This window comes from Zootoca vivipara, chromosome 2, assembly GCF_963506605.1.
Source record: "Zootoca vivipara chromosome 2, rZooViv1.1, whole genome shotgun sequence".
Lineage (NCBI taxonomy): Eukaryota > Metazoa > Chordata > Lepidosauria > Squamata > Lacertidae > Zootoca > Zootoca vivipara.
This window is the reverse complement of record NC_083277.1, coordinates 89,478,019-89,493,726: the sequence shown is the minus strand read 5'-3', so window position 1 is coordinate 89,493,726 and position 15,708 is coordinate 89,478,019. Positions and strand designations below refer to the sequence as shown.

General features: G+C 43.3%; 1 long non-coding RNA gene across 2 annotated transcripts in view; it reads left to right on the top strand.

Annotated features, from left to right (window-relative positions):
• Positions 1–15,708, top strand: part of LOC118079881 (uncharacterized) — a 47,536-nt gene that overhangs the window by 24,744 nt on the left and 7,084 nt on the right. Inside the window, exons 2-4 of one of the 2 annotated variants that reach the window (XR_009557190.1) lie at positions 3,581–6,529; positions 7,250–7,353; positions 12,315–15,128. This is a non-coding gene — a long non-coding RNA (uncharacterized LOC118079881). Of the gene's footprint in view, positions 1–3,580; positions 7,354–12,314; positions 15,129–15,708 lie in introns of both variants that reach the window. The other variant, XR_009557189.1, reaches the window with a different exon arrangement.

Below are 15,708 nucleotides of genomic sequence, written 5' to 3'. Positions count from 1 at the left end.
TTGGCAGATGCTCAGGAATGTTAACTGCTGAGCATGTGTGGGTCTTTTTCTTCACCTGAAAATAATGTCCCTCAGGGAAGTACCGTGAGTTAGTTGGAAGAATGCATACTTTGCGTGCAGAAGGTCCCAGGTTCAATCCCCGGCATCTCCCAACTAAAAGCATCCCAGGTGAAGTGAAAGATCTCAGGCTGATGCTGGAAATCCATTACTGCCAGTCAGGGTAGACAATATTGGAGTCAGCTGACAAATTATTTCACTTGGTATAAGGCTACTTCCTATGGGGATAATCTGTATGGGAATGCAGTGCCAAAGAAGGAAGCAGTCACGCTAGCTTTTAATGGGGCATCAGACGAGCCCAGTGTTTCTTTTTCTTGCTCCTGTATCAGGCTTGATTTCCTGCTGAGAGGCAATGCCTCGAGAGAAGGCATGAGTTTTTCAGTCCACAGAGCAAGTGATCTGCTTCTTGAGCTTGGTTGCCAAAAAGCCGTGTGCATCATTCAGCTTCCACCCTGAGACAGCAGACAAATTGCATCAGCTGAGTTTGCTCAGCCAGTTGCAATCATTTTGCCATGTGTGGGTGCCAAGCCGGCAAGAGCCAAGCTCTTCAGCGGTGCTTTGTTTCTTGGAACATGGTCTATGGCAGTAAAAACCTAGCCATTTTTTCTGAATAATTGGCAATAGTCAGGTCATTGCTAGTAAGGAAAACCCTTTTTAAAATGTTATCATTAACCACCATTATCAAATTACACAAATATTCAGAAAGGTGTGTTTTATCTAGTGGGAAGTCTGATCAGAATTAAACTCTCTCTGTGTGTAAAAGAACAGCTCTTCTGTTGTCTGCAATGGGGTGTCATGGCTTTTAAAGTTACGTATTAGGGGCATCAAACAGTTAGTGTGACCAAAATGCTTCCATCAAGTCCTGCGGCTGGCCAGCACATTGAAGACTTTTGGAACTCCTAATGTCAACATACGGTAATAATCACCCAAAAAAGGCACAGAGCAGGGCCTGTGCCTTTCTGCAGCCTCACCCCTCAGCTGCCTCCACCCATTCTGTAGCACTCTCCTTTTCTCACATCACCTCATCAGGGCATTGCATGTTGGGTAATGTGATGGCAGGCAGCCCCCAGTCGTGGGAGTTGAGCAACTCCCACTCAGAAAGGCATTTACTGCATCCTCTGCCTTCTGTGCCAGATCCAGCAGCCAATGAGTGAGTAGCAGCAGCAGGCTGTGCAGAGGTGAGGCAGGTGAGTGAGCGCTAGTGTGTCATGGCCTGTGCGGGAAGGTCAGGCTTGGGCCAGGGTGGGGCTCTTCTGAGCTCCTGGCCCCCAGCCAGTGCTTGACCTGGCTAATTACTGGCACCACATATGGGCTGTTCCCTTGAGGGCCTGGGGAACTCGTATGTACACACAGTAGTACTCTTCAGAAGTTTGTGGCCATACTTCTAAATATTTCAAAGCATCATGTTCCTCTGTGATTTACGCCCCCCCCCCTGTTCTTTTTAACCTACCCTATTCCACCTGATGTGGCCAGTAAAATGGAGGTGGGGAGTGGGTAACAGGACCACTGGAGGAATGGCCAGCAGCTTCATTCCATGTCTTGTAGCACTTAAAGGTACAGACATGATGATCTCCGGACAAGGACCTGGCAGTCTTCCAGGAAACCTACTCTTGGATTTTGCTAGGAACAAAGACCTTCCTTGCCCATCTCTGCAGGCATAATCTTACTTAAAAACCTCTCATGCCTGCAGCCCAAACCTTATTGTGGAGCTTGCCTTTCTAAGCTGTGGAAATTGCTCCCAAAGCTTATCATGTGCCAGAATATCTTGCTGCTCTAGAAAAGGTCAAAGCTTTGCTCCAGTTTCAGTCAGGAGGCAGACGTTTGTCAAGCAAGCCCTAATAATTATTTAGCATTCATATTCACCTACTAAGGATCCCTATGCTGCAAACATGTCTATGAATTAACAAGGCATCTGGCCTCTCTTACACAATATGGACAGCTTGGATCATGAAGTGTCTGCGGCAAATAAAAAGTACCTTCCATCTGTCTCTCCAAAACAGAGCTCACTATCACCAAAGCAAACAAATCACTCTTCCAAACATGCCCTCTCCCCCTCCTTCCTCTCATGTGTTACTCAAACAAAACCCACACGTGTTCGTAAGGAGCAGTTCATGCTTTTTTACATTTCTTGCAAGAATAGTGTGGACTAGCTGAGTATAGAATATCATAGGGAAATAATCCTTTCTCAACGGCAAAAGAAGTGCGGATGGTAATATCACAAAGGGGGGAACGGAGAGACAGAAATGTCAACTGTAATGCTACCACCATCTATACTTTCTGTACACATGGCCTGTCTATAATGAGTGGATCTCCCGTTCCAGTCTCTTGAGACATGATTGCAAAGGTCTACAAAGGCTGCAAACAGAAAATCGTGTTTTCAGAGGGCTGAAGGTAGTTTGAAAGAGGAATTGCTGCTTGCAATGTGCTCTCTCACTCCACTTTTGCCTCTGGTGGACAGGTGATGTGGGTTTTTGTTTTGTTTCATTTACCTGCGAAACTGTGTGAACTGGAAGTAATGGCAAGTCAAAAGAAATGTTATGTATATACCAACCTGGTGCTCTCCAGATGTTTGGGGCTACAGCCTGCATAACCAATGATCAGAGATGATGGGAGGCATGGTCAAAACACCCGGACAGCAGCAGGATGGGGGACTAAATTGCGCACCTTCAAAGGGTGTGAAGCCCCATCCAGAACAGGCAAAGCTCCCAACTCTTGGACCTAGGGACCACTCGCCCACAGTGCCTCTGCCTTCTTAGCAGGATCCAGCTTCTGCCTCTCAACCCTCATGCAGCCACCTGCCCCCCGGCACTGCAGGTTCACCTTGCGCATGGCCTCTCCTGACTCAGTTTTAATGGAGAAATAGAGCTGAAGGCTACTCCCAATGGTTTCATTAGACTCTGTGGCTAGGAAGATTCCTCTCATTCTCCTCTCCATCCATGCGGAATGCACAACGGCTTAACTGAAGAGAAGAAGAAAAGGCAAGCGGAAGGGAACAGTCTCTCCATATGGCTATCTGGACTCTAGACCGGGAATGGGAAACTGGGTTCTTCCAGAGGGTGCTGGATTCCTGCTCCCACCATCTCTGACCATTGGCCCTACTGGCTAGGAATGGTGGATGGAGACCAAGTGTGTCTGGAGGGCCACTAGACCCCCACCTCTAGATTTAAATGATATCATCTACACCAACATATGTAATGTTAGTTGGTAGAACATGGAACTCTTAATCTCAGGGCCATGGGTTTGAGCCCCACATTGCGCAAAAGATTCCTGCATTGCAGGGGGTTGGACTAGATTATCCTTGTGGTCCCTTCCAACTCTACAATTCTATGATTATATGTCCCTTCAGGCTTCCTAGAGTGCCTTCTGATAGGTGTGTGTGTGTGTGTGTGTGTGTAACCTACTGAATTAAAAATATACAGTAGTTATTAGTGTAAACCTAACTAAGTTAGGTTTGTGGCATGTTGTTCTGTGGGATTCTCATGCTTAATGAAATAAAACATCAGGGATATTTTTTACCCTGCAGCTGGCAGTGAAAGCAGAGAATAAATGTAGCAGGAGGGTGAACTAATTTAAAAGAACTATCCATTTTAGAGAAAGTCTCCACACACTTTGAAAATGTTTGGGCACTTTTGGAGCTTGAAATGGACAACTGAAATTGAAGGTTAGGTAGTAACACACCTGTTATTACTGAGCTGTGTTGTTTTAATATGTTAATGTGTATAATTGCCTGTCCTTATTGATTGATTGCATTGAGGTGGTGTGTTTTAGTTTAATTATGTTGCTTTATATATTGTTGTTACTTTGTTTTTGTGAGCTGCATTGTAAGGAAAGGTGTTGTTTTTTAAGGCCAGGTATAAGTTAATTATTTAACCAACATTCAATTTTTAATTCGTTATTTAATCAATATTTCTCAATAAATAAATTAGCCTGGCTGTTCTTAACAAAAGAGGACTGTATCCACAGCTGTCCATGCTTGAGTAATGGGCTTCTGCTTGCACAATGTGACTTCACCACCCTCCCCTCCCCTCTGCAGCCCTCCCTCCCTGACTTGGGGGGGGGGGAAGCACACAGGCAGCATCACCACAAGGTCCTGACTAGGAAGTCCTAGTCTGGGGCACCAGACCATCCAAGGGCCCCGACACTTCCTAAAATTGTTCTATGGCAATGGGATGTGTCACACTGTATCACTGAAGTCCTTCTAGAAAGCGTCTAGTAGCAGAGTGGTCATAGAGGGATTGGCACTGCAGGCCAAGCCCCTTCTCTTAAAAGAAACAGAACACCTTGTCTGCCTTGTAAATTGAAAGTGAGTGGCAGGCTGACAGACAGTGGGGAAGACACCCTTCGCCTTTCCTAACTTTTCTTCACAACTTTTTGTAGGGGTGGTTGTGGGTGCTGGAAGCAGCCGGCAATACAAACAAATGAAATAATCCACAAAGCAAATATAATAAGCAAATTATGAAATGATAGTAAAGCACATCAAAGCAATATATTGGCAGGCAAAATTGCAATGAAAGGAGCTAAAAATGTACAGTCTCCATCTTGCACCAGAAGTGCATCAAAATGAGCTTTTGGTGAACAGCATGAGTGGAGTTCTGCAACAGAGACGGTTCCCTCCTCGTTCAATACCTCACCCCAGAAAGCAAGGGATGCCCAGAGGGAGACCTCCTTAAGTGCACAGGTAGGTTGATGTGAGAGTGGATTCTCCTTCAGGTACCCAAGTCCCAAGCTATGTTAAGCATAAAAGCTGAGCATGAGGATATTGAATAGCAACTAAAAATGGGCTATAACCTAATGAAGATCTTTCAGCACCACCCAAGCATGCCCTGGATGCCTGCTTCCAGTAAGCAACTATGTTTTGAACAAACTGCAGCTTCCAAAAAGGATAATGCTGCTATAAATGTATGGTGCAGATGTTGCCTCTGTCTCTTTGATGACCCCCTAAGCCCACTCACAGAGTGCTGCAGAGACACCTGGGAGCCATCACACAGGAGCTGCTTAAAAACCTGTCATTCGGTGCTCCTAACTATGTGGGGGAGAGGAGGTTACCTGCAATTGCTGAGCATGCATCTAAGCCCAAAGCTCCTATCCCTGCAGCTTTTAAGAAAGCAGATGGGTGGTTACACTGGGGTTAACTTTGATTACAGGCCCTAAATAGTTAAGAACCTAAGTGTCCGAACCCATCCCTACAAAGTCACAGGTATTAGGAATTGATGGTTTGGAACTAGAGCTCGAGTTTTGATTTGGGTATGTGTGGATTCTGCTAGTCACTGACACCTGGCTGCTGCTCCCTCATGTTCCTGCAAAATATCAACATATCTGGAAGAAATATGTCTTTTTTCAAACCTTTCACACCTTGCATACATAGAAAACAACTTCCACCAGGGTCTGGGTCTTATTTGTTGGAGGGGAGAGGAAACCACATAAAGCAGCCTAGTCAAACCCACCCAAACTGCCAATGCTGATAGATTAAAATTAATATATAGTCAGGTTTCTCTCTCCACCCTCTCTAAACCACCAGAAAATTAATCAAGGGCAAAGTGATTATGGTTTACAAACTGGGGGGGGGGGGAGTTGATTCAGCTCCACCATGCACATTGAAACCTGGTGTGAAAGTCAATACTTTAAAGGGATTTAGTCATATGTGGAGAGCAAATCCTTAACTTAGTTTTGAAATGGCATCTTTTTGTTCATCTCAAATGCATCCAGCAATAACACCTGCCTGCATTTATATCTTCCCCGATGAAGAGGGACTGCTTGTCCGAAATAACCTCCTCCCCACCCTGATGATCTCCCCCATGTCCTCATTCCACCTCAAGCTGAGAAGGGCAGAAGGGTCTCCTTTCTAGAACTTCATGAGCCATTTTTAGCCTTCGGGGAGTTGCCCTTTGGGAAATCTGTTTTTCTGACCCCAATCCCGCACCCAGAGAAATCAATGCTGGCTTTGTTACTGGCATGAGCTGAAGCAGAATCGGGCTCTGATGCACAAGGAAAAACCTTTCAAGCATGAAAGCTAATTTAAAAGGAACCGTCCTCCCTGCATTCAGAGAGTGAGCAAGCAAGAGAGAGAGAGGGAATCATGACGGATTTCAGTGTATTTTAACTGAGTTATTGTCCAGTGGGAATTGAGCTAAGACCACAAACATTATTTCACTTTCCTGCAAGCCTTCTGTGATGAATTTGAGTTTCAAAGCAGAAAGCTGGGAGGTTTCTGCTTTTAATAATAAGTGATCACCCTTCAGATGCAAACGCGTTAATATTGCGGCATGTGCCTCTTCAAACAAAGATTCTTTATTATAATAAACAAACACCTGAATTGTAAATCCATTGCAGCCTTACAGAAGATAACACCAAATGCAACTAGAATTTTCCACTGGGGTTCTGCTAAGAATATTTTGTTTAATTGATTTTCTTTTTTCTTTTTAAATCTATTATGTTGCTCCAGGCCTGGTTATCGATTGGCAATGCTGTGGAGGTAATGAAGGAGCCTTGAAATCAATAAGGCAAAAGTATATCTCAAACTGTATCTGCTTCACCAGCACATCAAGGATGCGGCCACTCAAATTCCCTAGACAGGGCCTGTAGTACAAACCACCTCTCCTCTGACTGCTGAGATTTATTTCTATTGGCATAAACATAACTAATGAAACCCCAATGACTCTTGGTCCTGCGGACACCAATAATATATTGCATCACGGGGTGACAAAATGAGCAAGGGCACAATCTGCAAAAAAAAAAAAAAAGTAAATAAAATGAATTAAATCCTTGGGCACTTGCGAGAGGACAGGTTCATTTGTATGTTAGTATGATCAGCATTCAGCTCCCACCTCAGACTTGTTCCAGATATTTTCCCTTATTCAGATTCTATGCTGGCTCTTATCATGACATTTATAATTCTAGAAAAGGCTGGTTTGCCCTCTCTCTCCCTTTCTACTAACAAAATACAGCCAATAGCAATCAACAACTGATAAATATGTTTTGTGCTAAGCATGTTATCTTATCCAGTTTGCAATAATACTGCCCTAGATAAACCCCCTGGATTAGCTGAAGCCTCTCTTCTAAAGAAGTGACCTCATTAAAGTTCAGAAGACCATCGACTGTCATGAGAATCGCTGAACTGCTACAAAAATACTAATACACAGCACTTCCTTACTTTCCCAAGGCTAAGATTTTTCCTTTTCTCCTTGCATTCCAGACTTAAAAGCGTGTGGCAGCTGAAGAAGTGAAATTGGTAAAAGGATCCACCTTTTAGTATAGGATCATGTGGCAGCAGTCCCATGGACACTTATCTGGAAGAAAGTAAGCTGGGCTGACTTTTAGGGAGGCATGCGTAGAATTGCACTGTGTGTCTATAGTTAATGAGTTTGCTACATTCAGACATACTTTCTGTAACACCAGCTTCATTTGGGAGACACATAGTATATAGAACTATGTGAAAATTAAGACGGGCGCAACAATGTTTATTGCATTGTGAATTTCAGTGGACGTTTTTTTGGGGGGGTTTCCCTTTCTCTTTTTTTGTGCTTTTTCTTTAATAAATGCAAATTTTAAAACATAATTAAAAAATGATTTACTCCATAATGTCAACCACTGCCATGTAGCTGTGGCATTATGAGCTTAAAGAACCTTCTGCAGATGATGAGGGGCTAGGTGAGGTGTGGTAAAACAAGAACAGAGGTCCTGTCTGCAGGTGGCCTACCTGTTTGGGTGTGTGTGTGTGTTCAGTCTGTTGCAGATGGGGCTGCACCCCCCCCCCTAATCAGAGTAAGCTAGGGGAGGCTGGCAAGGAAAAGCAGTAGCATGTGCCTGGCCTCCTGCCACTGGCATCGCTGTGCAGATGCCAATTTGGCATTCTTGCCAGTGTGCCTTCACAGTACCAACCTCCCTGCCACCTTGCCCCTCTCTGTCCTGGTAAGCTCCAGTGATGCTGGCACAGGAGAGCCAGGTGCGCATTGGCACTTCTTGCTGGCTGCTCCTGGGTGTGGGTAACTATTTTGGTCCAAGGGCTGCATTTACCTTCCAGGGGCTTCATGCAGTCTGTGTGGCCACCCCATATTATCTTGTGCAGGCACACGCACCACACAGGACGGACACACACACAGCCCCCCCTCCTCAGCTGATCCATGCAGCTCACCTGAGAAAGAGGTCAATCAAATGACTTGATATGATGTGTTGGGAAGGGGGTGGTGTCCAGCTAACATGTTTCACCAGCCTAATGATTTCTGCTTGCGCAACAAAACTCCACCCCCACCCGCTCCTTTCCCTGCACACATGGGTACCACATTTCTTTCTGCATTTCCAATTTTCCAAAGAGATATTCTGTGGGGAAAGATAAACTATGCAAGGAGAGTAGTGTGCCAAACCAGCACGAGAAGCCAAAGGCCACACTTTGGCCAGTAAACGTGGGCTTATTGTCATCTATGCAATGTTTCAGGGTGCATGTATTTGCTGCTAGGATCATCCGATGCCAGGTCTGACCCTGATGCCTCCCCTCCCACCTGCCTTGCAGGATGCACATTAAAGACCAGATTGCTGCAGCAGCATCTGGCTGGTTGTTTAGCCGGGGAACATCTTGTTGGTCCAGTCTACCAACACAATTGACCAACACAATTGCTATCAATCAGGACAAGCACCAAAGGGGAGAGCCTCTCAGTTCGGATAAAACGGAGATGCTTCCAGCTATGAAATTAATCTGATTATTTTGGAAGTGCCTAGATCTAATCTGCATCTCCAAAGTTTAAAAAATATGGTAATGCAATTAGTAGCTTTGGCTGCCTAATGAAAGCCACTTAAAACCCCACAAAAATACCATTAAAAGAGAAAGCTGAAGAGCCTCTTCAAACTTTCCAAAAATGTGAAGTACATTCTTATTCAGAAGATGCCAATCTAGTCTCTTTTCCTTCTAGGGTCCAAGATTAATTAGGACCTTGTTTAGTGCATGAATGAGGAAACAAATGAACTCTTGCATCGCACACTACTGGAACCAATTTTTCAATCTCCCCCACCCGCTTTACAATTACATTCATATCATGGAACTCTTCATTAGACTTTTCTGTCACATGGCTGTATTAAGTCAAGCAACTATAACAGCTGCTTGCCACTCTCCCAGATTGAAGATTATGCACAAATAAATGCAGAGGATGGATTTTAATGCAATAACAAAAGTCATTAAAATATTATTCAGTTTCAAAAATAAAACGGATCGCCATATTTACACTCTCCTGCCTCCCCCTCTCCTGCTGCAAAGGCAAGCAGTTGTTTTTCATGTGCAGAAGCATTTTAACACTGGATGCAGACAGTGCACAGTTGCATTGCTAAAAATAAACCCTTTGGATGCCTGGTTGGTAGTGAAGATTAACATCATAGTGCAGGGGTCCCCAAACTTACCTCACCGAGGGCCGGTGCCGCCAGCGCCGATCGTGCTGTGGGCCGGAGCGTGCGGGAGCGCGTGCCCATACATATGTGCACCCGTGAATTCCGGCGCACTTCTGGGTCGCCAGAACACCGGAAATAGCTTGTGCACATGTGCATGGGCCTCCTCCAGCCCAGAAGCGCACCGGAAATGATGCTTGCACATGCGCACAAGCTATTTCCCAAGCTCCGACGACCCGGAAGTGGGCAGCCGCGCTGCGCTGCGTCCTTAAGAGTGGGCGGCGGCAGCGGGGGTTGCCAGGGGCCGCATAAAAGAGCCTTGTGGGCCGCATCCTGCCCCCGGGCCTTAGTTTGGGGAAGCCTGTCATAGTGGAACTCTGCCAAAGGAAATAGTTTTCACTAATAATATAAAGATATTAAAGCAAAGTTATGGAAAATGGACCTGTGAGTGGTTATTAATAAAGACGATTGCATCGTGTGTCCCAACACATGAAATCACTGGAAGCTAAGAATAAACAGCATGAATGGGATAGGGTTCGATCCAGGCTAAGTGAACTCAACTTAGGTCCCATTGACATCCATGGGATGAGTTAATAATTTTTGTAAACTATAAGATCACTGTCAATTAAAAGTAGAGTCAGAAACCGGGTCTTTAAGGCCAGTTTAAAAACAGTTAAGTAAGGCAGTGTTTCTCAACCAGTGTGCCTCCAGATGTTTTGGGACTACAACTCCCATCATTCCTGACCACTGGTCTTGCTAGCTAGGGATGATGGGAGTTGTAGTCCCAAAACATCTGGAGGCACACTGGTTGAGAAACACTGAAGTAAGGAGCCAGTCTTACCTCACATGGAAAGGTGCTGCTCCATAGAGATGGAGCCAGCACCAAAAAAGACCTGTTTTCTTATGTCTGAAAACCTGATAGATTTTACTGGAAAGCACATGGACAGGGCCTCGGTAGCAAATCATGTTATCAGTTTCCATGGATTGGATTGTTCAGTTTTTTCTGTGGGGAGTTGGTAAAGAGGGCTATTACACGTTATTCAGAGGTAGGTGCATTTAGAATTAAAAGTATCCCTTTCTTTTGCCAAATACAGTGGTACCTCGGTTTAAGTACACAGTTGGTTCCAGAAGTCTGTACTTAACCTGAAGCGTACTTAACCTGAAGCGAACTTTCCCATTGAAAGTGATGGAAAGTGGATTAATCCATTCCAGACGGGTCCGCGAAGTACTTAAACTGAAAGTACTCAAACCAAAGCGTACTTAATCCAAGGTATGACTGTACAAGAAAGCCAAATATGCAAGGCTATGAAAGCTCAGCTCTTATTTCTTGCATTTGTGATAGTGTATGATGGGAAATGGGGCACACATAACACAGACTGACAGATCTACTTGTTCTTTTCTGTTAGTATCAATTTACGATTATCCAGGTCTCTACTAGACTTAGCTTATCATGTTTTCTCTAAGTGGAATGATAAAGGTATAATTTCCATAACTGATGTGTTCAGTCCTGTTTTATGTCCATTGAGCAATTGCATATTAGATCTCTGGGCGCCAAGGTTCACCTGCATGGAGACATTTTCTTTAAAAAACAACAACACCAATTATGCAATTTCTAGACCATGTTTTGTAGCTTTATTTCTTTTGCATTGTTACTCAGCTCCACCAGACTCAGCTGGGCTTACTTCTGAGTAATCATGTATAGGACTGCATTGTAGGTAGGGTTGCCAGACTCAATAGAGGACAGGACTTCTGTGCCTTAATTGCCCTGCTCTTTTTTGAGTCTGGAAACCTTAAAGAGAAAGCAGCAGACCCTTTGCTTGGAAATTAAACAAAGGGTCTGCTGGTTTCTCTTTAAGGTTTCCAGACTCAAAAGAGAGCAGGGCAATTAAAGGCACAGAAGTCCTGTCCTCTATTGAATCTGGCAACCCTAATTGTAGGCAAAATACTACTTGGTGGTCTAGATAATGATTCAAGAAGCCAAGATTCAATCCACTCTCCATATTGTAAATATGTATAAAGTAATGTGGATTATTATTGTATGTTGCATTTTGTATTGTGGTTCTGCTTCTGCCATTGATGCTGAATTTTTATGTTAAGCCCCCACCCTGGGCTCTCATGAGAGTAGTGGGGTGGATGGGTTGCAAGAAACAATAAATGTACATTATAATAAATAATAAAAAAGGAAAAGTCTATGTTTAATTACATAACATAGCAGAAAGTCAGTAAAACAACATTCTAATTTGGAGCACCAATACAGAAATATTAAGTGATGGACTTGTACATCGCCTGGGACATTTTTATTTATTGTTTTTGAGTGAATAGCTTTTGAATTTTCTAAAATATAAACAAATAAATAGCAAGGTAGTTAATAAATACAGGTTATACAGACTATCCATACTCATACTGCCTGGGTTATAAGCTTAAACAGTTCTTACTATACACAGAGAAAGATAAAGATAAAAAGAAAGAGAGTTTGCATTGTATGGCTAGGGAACCAGGCATATTGTAGTGGAGGCCTGAATGTGCTGAAGGAGAGCACAAATACTAATCATTTACCAGGTTGTGGTTGTGGTCTAACCTTCACCCCCTTCTGGAAAAATAAAACCAGGACCTAGGCAATGTGAACAATTATCATCTCATATCATTGTGCGAAAGGCAATGAAAAGCAAACTTTTTGAGTTTCTGGTCCATGGTCTCTCCTGGCTTCACCTCCTTGCCAAGGACACAAAGGTACACATCCTCTTGTTTTCTATTTGCTACTTTCAAATACTAGCTTTTATCCAGGAGTTTGTTTGTTGTTGCAGCTGCTGTATGTTGTAGTTGATTTGTACTTGAACTGTAATGTTATTGCTCCTTTTCGTACACCCAATTTATATGGCTTCTTTTAGAAAAGGAGGAGGAGGAGGAGGAAGAAACCTGGTCCTCATTCCAGAAAGCCAACCCTGAAGTTTTCCTTACCTCTCCTGTTTTATGAGCATCACATGTAACATTATAAAGAAGCAGCAGCAGCAAGGAGGCCTTGTATAAAGCATCAGTGTGCCTTGGCTACAATAGGAATTTTTGCCTCCCTAACATTCTTGCCAGGTAAAGCTAAAAGGTGTAATCATCTGTGTAATCTCGCTTGGAGTGTTGGCTTCCCTGATTCATAAATATGCACAGATTTATGAGCATAAAAGGTGTGTAGCATGAGGTTTCCAGAGAAAAGTGTCACGGTTACAGCTTTCTCCTCTCAGCGCTTGGTTTTTATTTTTAAAGAAAGATAAGGAGGTTCAAGGAAGGGGGGGGATGTGACACGATGAAAATGATCCTTTTAAGAGAGATTCGCTTTAATTATAGACTTTTGTAATTTTCTGTAGTTCCACAATCCCATTATTAAATTACAACAGTAACTCATCTAATGGGTTTTTACTGTAAAAGCATCAATTTTGCTTTATTGTCTCCCACTGCTGCTTGTGTAAAATAAAATAAAAATAACAGAAGAGTTTAAAAAAAGAGAAAAGCTTCCCCCTCCCTGCTTGCAGCAGAGGGGGGCTGGCAAATCTCCTTTCTATTAATAGGCCTCCCCACCCCACCCCACTTCCCTAAGCAAAGTGGATGGTGTAAGAATGGAATACAAACAATAAACTAGATCCAGGTATATTTGATTGGGTCTGTAGGGAGTGATAGGCCAGGGCTGATGATTGGGCAGGTAAGGGCAGCTAATTTTCTTCTGACTCCACTGATGAGTGCCCTACCAAGCCAGCAGGGAAATAGTGGCTGCCTCAGAAGTTGGTTTCCTGCTGTAGAAGAAAACGGCAAATGTCTACTAGCCTAGTTTTATTCTAAAGGTCCTTAATGCAAGACCAGCTAGTGCTGAATCTAATTTTGCACTAACAAGTTCACTTCTCTAGGCGGCTCATGTGCTGCTGTTCTTGCAGAAACAATTCCTCCTGCTTTTCTTTCTGTTCTTCAAGTTGCCTATTCTGAACACGGAAGAGCTATCCTACATACCCTACATAAACAGTGAGATACACAGAAAAAAGAGGGGGGGCGTTTTAGGAACAGGAAAGTACAAACCAGATCTTGAATATTTTCGGGCGAAATTGTGGAGAAAGTCTAGCATTCTTTGTCAATATTATTTTTTTTATCATTTATGAATTTAATGAGGACATTGGAATTCAATTTAAACTGGGCAGGTTTTGTCATTCAGATTGGAGCACCGCAGAAGTGCTGGTGCATGAAGGTTACACAGATTGAGTGGTGCAGAAGCGTGCAAATGAAGGGGAGCACAGCTCTGGGAGATTTTTCACAGCAGGAGTGATGGACATCACCTTTTGGAGAACAAGGGAAACTGGCGTCTCCTCCTTCCCTTTGGCAAGTGAGGTGATAAAGAGGCTTTCAAGTTTGTCACAGATCATTGGACCAGAGGAAACTAGAGAATGAGGAAAATAATCAAGCAAGGGTTGGGAACTCGCCCCCACCTTTTCCTTTGATGGGACTCTTACTTCACGCTAGCAGGGTCAGAAACAAGCACCACTGAGTTCCATGGACCTTCCTTCCAGGAAACTACATAGCATGGAAGTTAAGCTGATCCTAATAAATTGCGTACTATACAACATGCCACTGTTCTGCTCTTCTATCTCCCTCCCTGTGTGTGAATGGATCAAAGCAGATGTCTACATATTTGGAATCTCATTGGAGTATGCCTATGGGGGCTGTCTTCAAAATTTACCACTATGCCGCTGAATGAATTAGATACACTGGAAAACCAAGTGGATTCTACTGTAAATCCTATTTAGTTTCCAGACTGTAGCTCATAAACGACCAGCTCATATCTCCTTCCTGCAGAGGTATGCCACTAAGGGCTAAGGCTCTATCAGAGCAAACAGGGAAATTCAAGTTTTCCCTGGATTGTCATCATAGCTGCCAACTTTTCCCTTTTCCCGCGAGGAAGCCTATTCAGCATAAGGGAAAATCCCTTTAAAAAAGGGATAACTTGGCAGCTATGATTGTCATTTGTTCCAATCTATCGCTATAGAGTGAGCTTTCCCTTGGAATGGAGCGGAGCAAGCACAAAACTGCTCAGACCTGTGCTTTCTAGGCACAGCAGAAACGGAAGTGTGGAAGAGTCCTAACTGCCTCGCCTGTGCTACTTGTGGCAACTGTCGCACATGATTTAGATAAAGAAGTATCAAAATGGGTGTGTATACAGTCCTTATTCCCACCATGAGAGGGTAGGAGGCCTAGCCTACCAGAAAATTCTCCTTGTACTGGCAATGTCAAGGTGTCGCCGTGATAATCAGAGATAGTGTTAGAGTCAACATCGTGAATGTGGGGTTTTAAGAAAGCCTCTCTCAGCAAGACTTCTGTACCATCTCTGAGCAATACAATATTAGCTGTTGACACTGTCAGCCCCTGCTAGTCATGTTGCATCTCCATCTCGCAGTGTGCCAAGTGTTTGCTGTGAGAATGAATAGCAAGAGCCCTTGAAATTTTGACTTTTCAGTGTGGCCTTCATTTATGGGAGTTTAGAACACTTTCAAGCAGAGAATGCTAACTAGCATTGAATTTGAGAAGGAGGCATTGCAGCATACAGTATGCACAACATGTTCTAGAATCAATAGAGATGGAGTGTTTCTTTCTTCTACTACAGGCACCCCATCTGCACTTCCTGGAAAAGACTGGAGACATTTTTATTCTGGCTTTCCCAGCTAGATAAACAGGTATTTTCCATGAGTTGTTAGAGTTTTAGCTTTGTTTTAAATGTATTTGATGTTTTGTGTTTTTAACTGTTTTTAATAATCTTAAAATTGCCTCGAGACAGTTGTTTAGAAAGTGATTAATAAATCAATGCTGCTGATGAGAATCATAACACATTGTCCACACACAGTCTAGAGCTATTGCGTATCTTTTGGCCTTGAAAAATGCTTCTTGAGAAACTGATTTAGAGAATTTCTGCCGGGTGTATGAGTGTGAGGAAGGCTGCTTTTTCACATGAGGCAAAATGAGTATTATCAAATGTAAAAAATCATAGGGACTAAGAATGTGCACATTAACATTACAAATACCTTTCACTGGCATTTTTGTCTGCAGTTATTAATTCTATATGTGTTTCTATTAATGTAAGTGATATTCTATTACGGTATATTTATATATCCTGCCTTTTGACCATCAAACCCAGGATGAGTTCCAGAGTATTTCTCCAACTACTGGTCTCTCCCCTGAATGGGGAGTAGCATTGCCTTTCATCATAGAGCTTCAGAACAGGAACTTGCTTCGCATGTGATAACTTTGACAAATCCA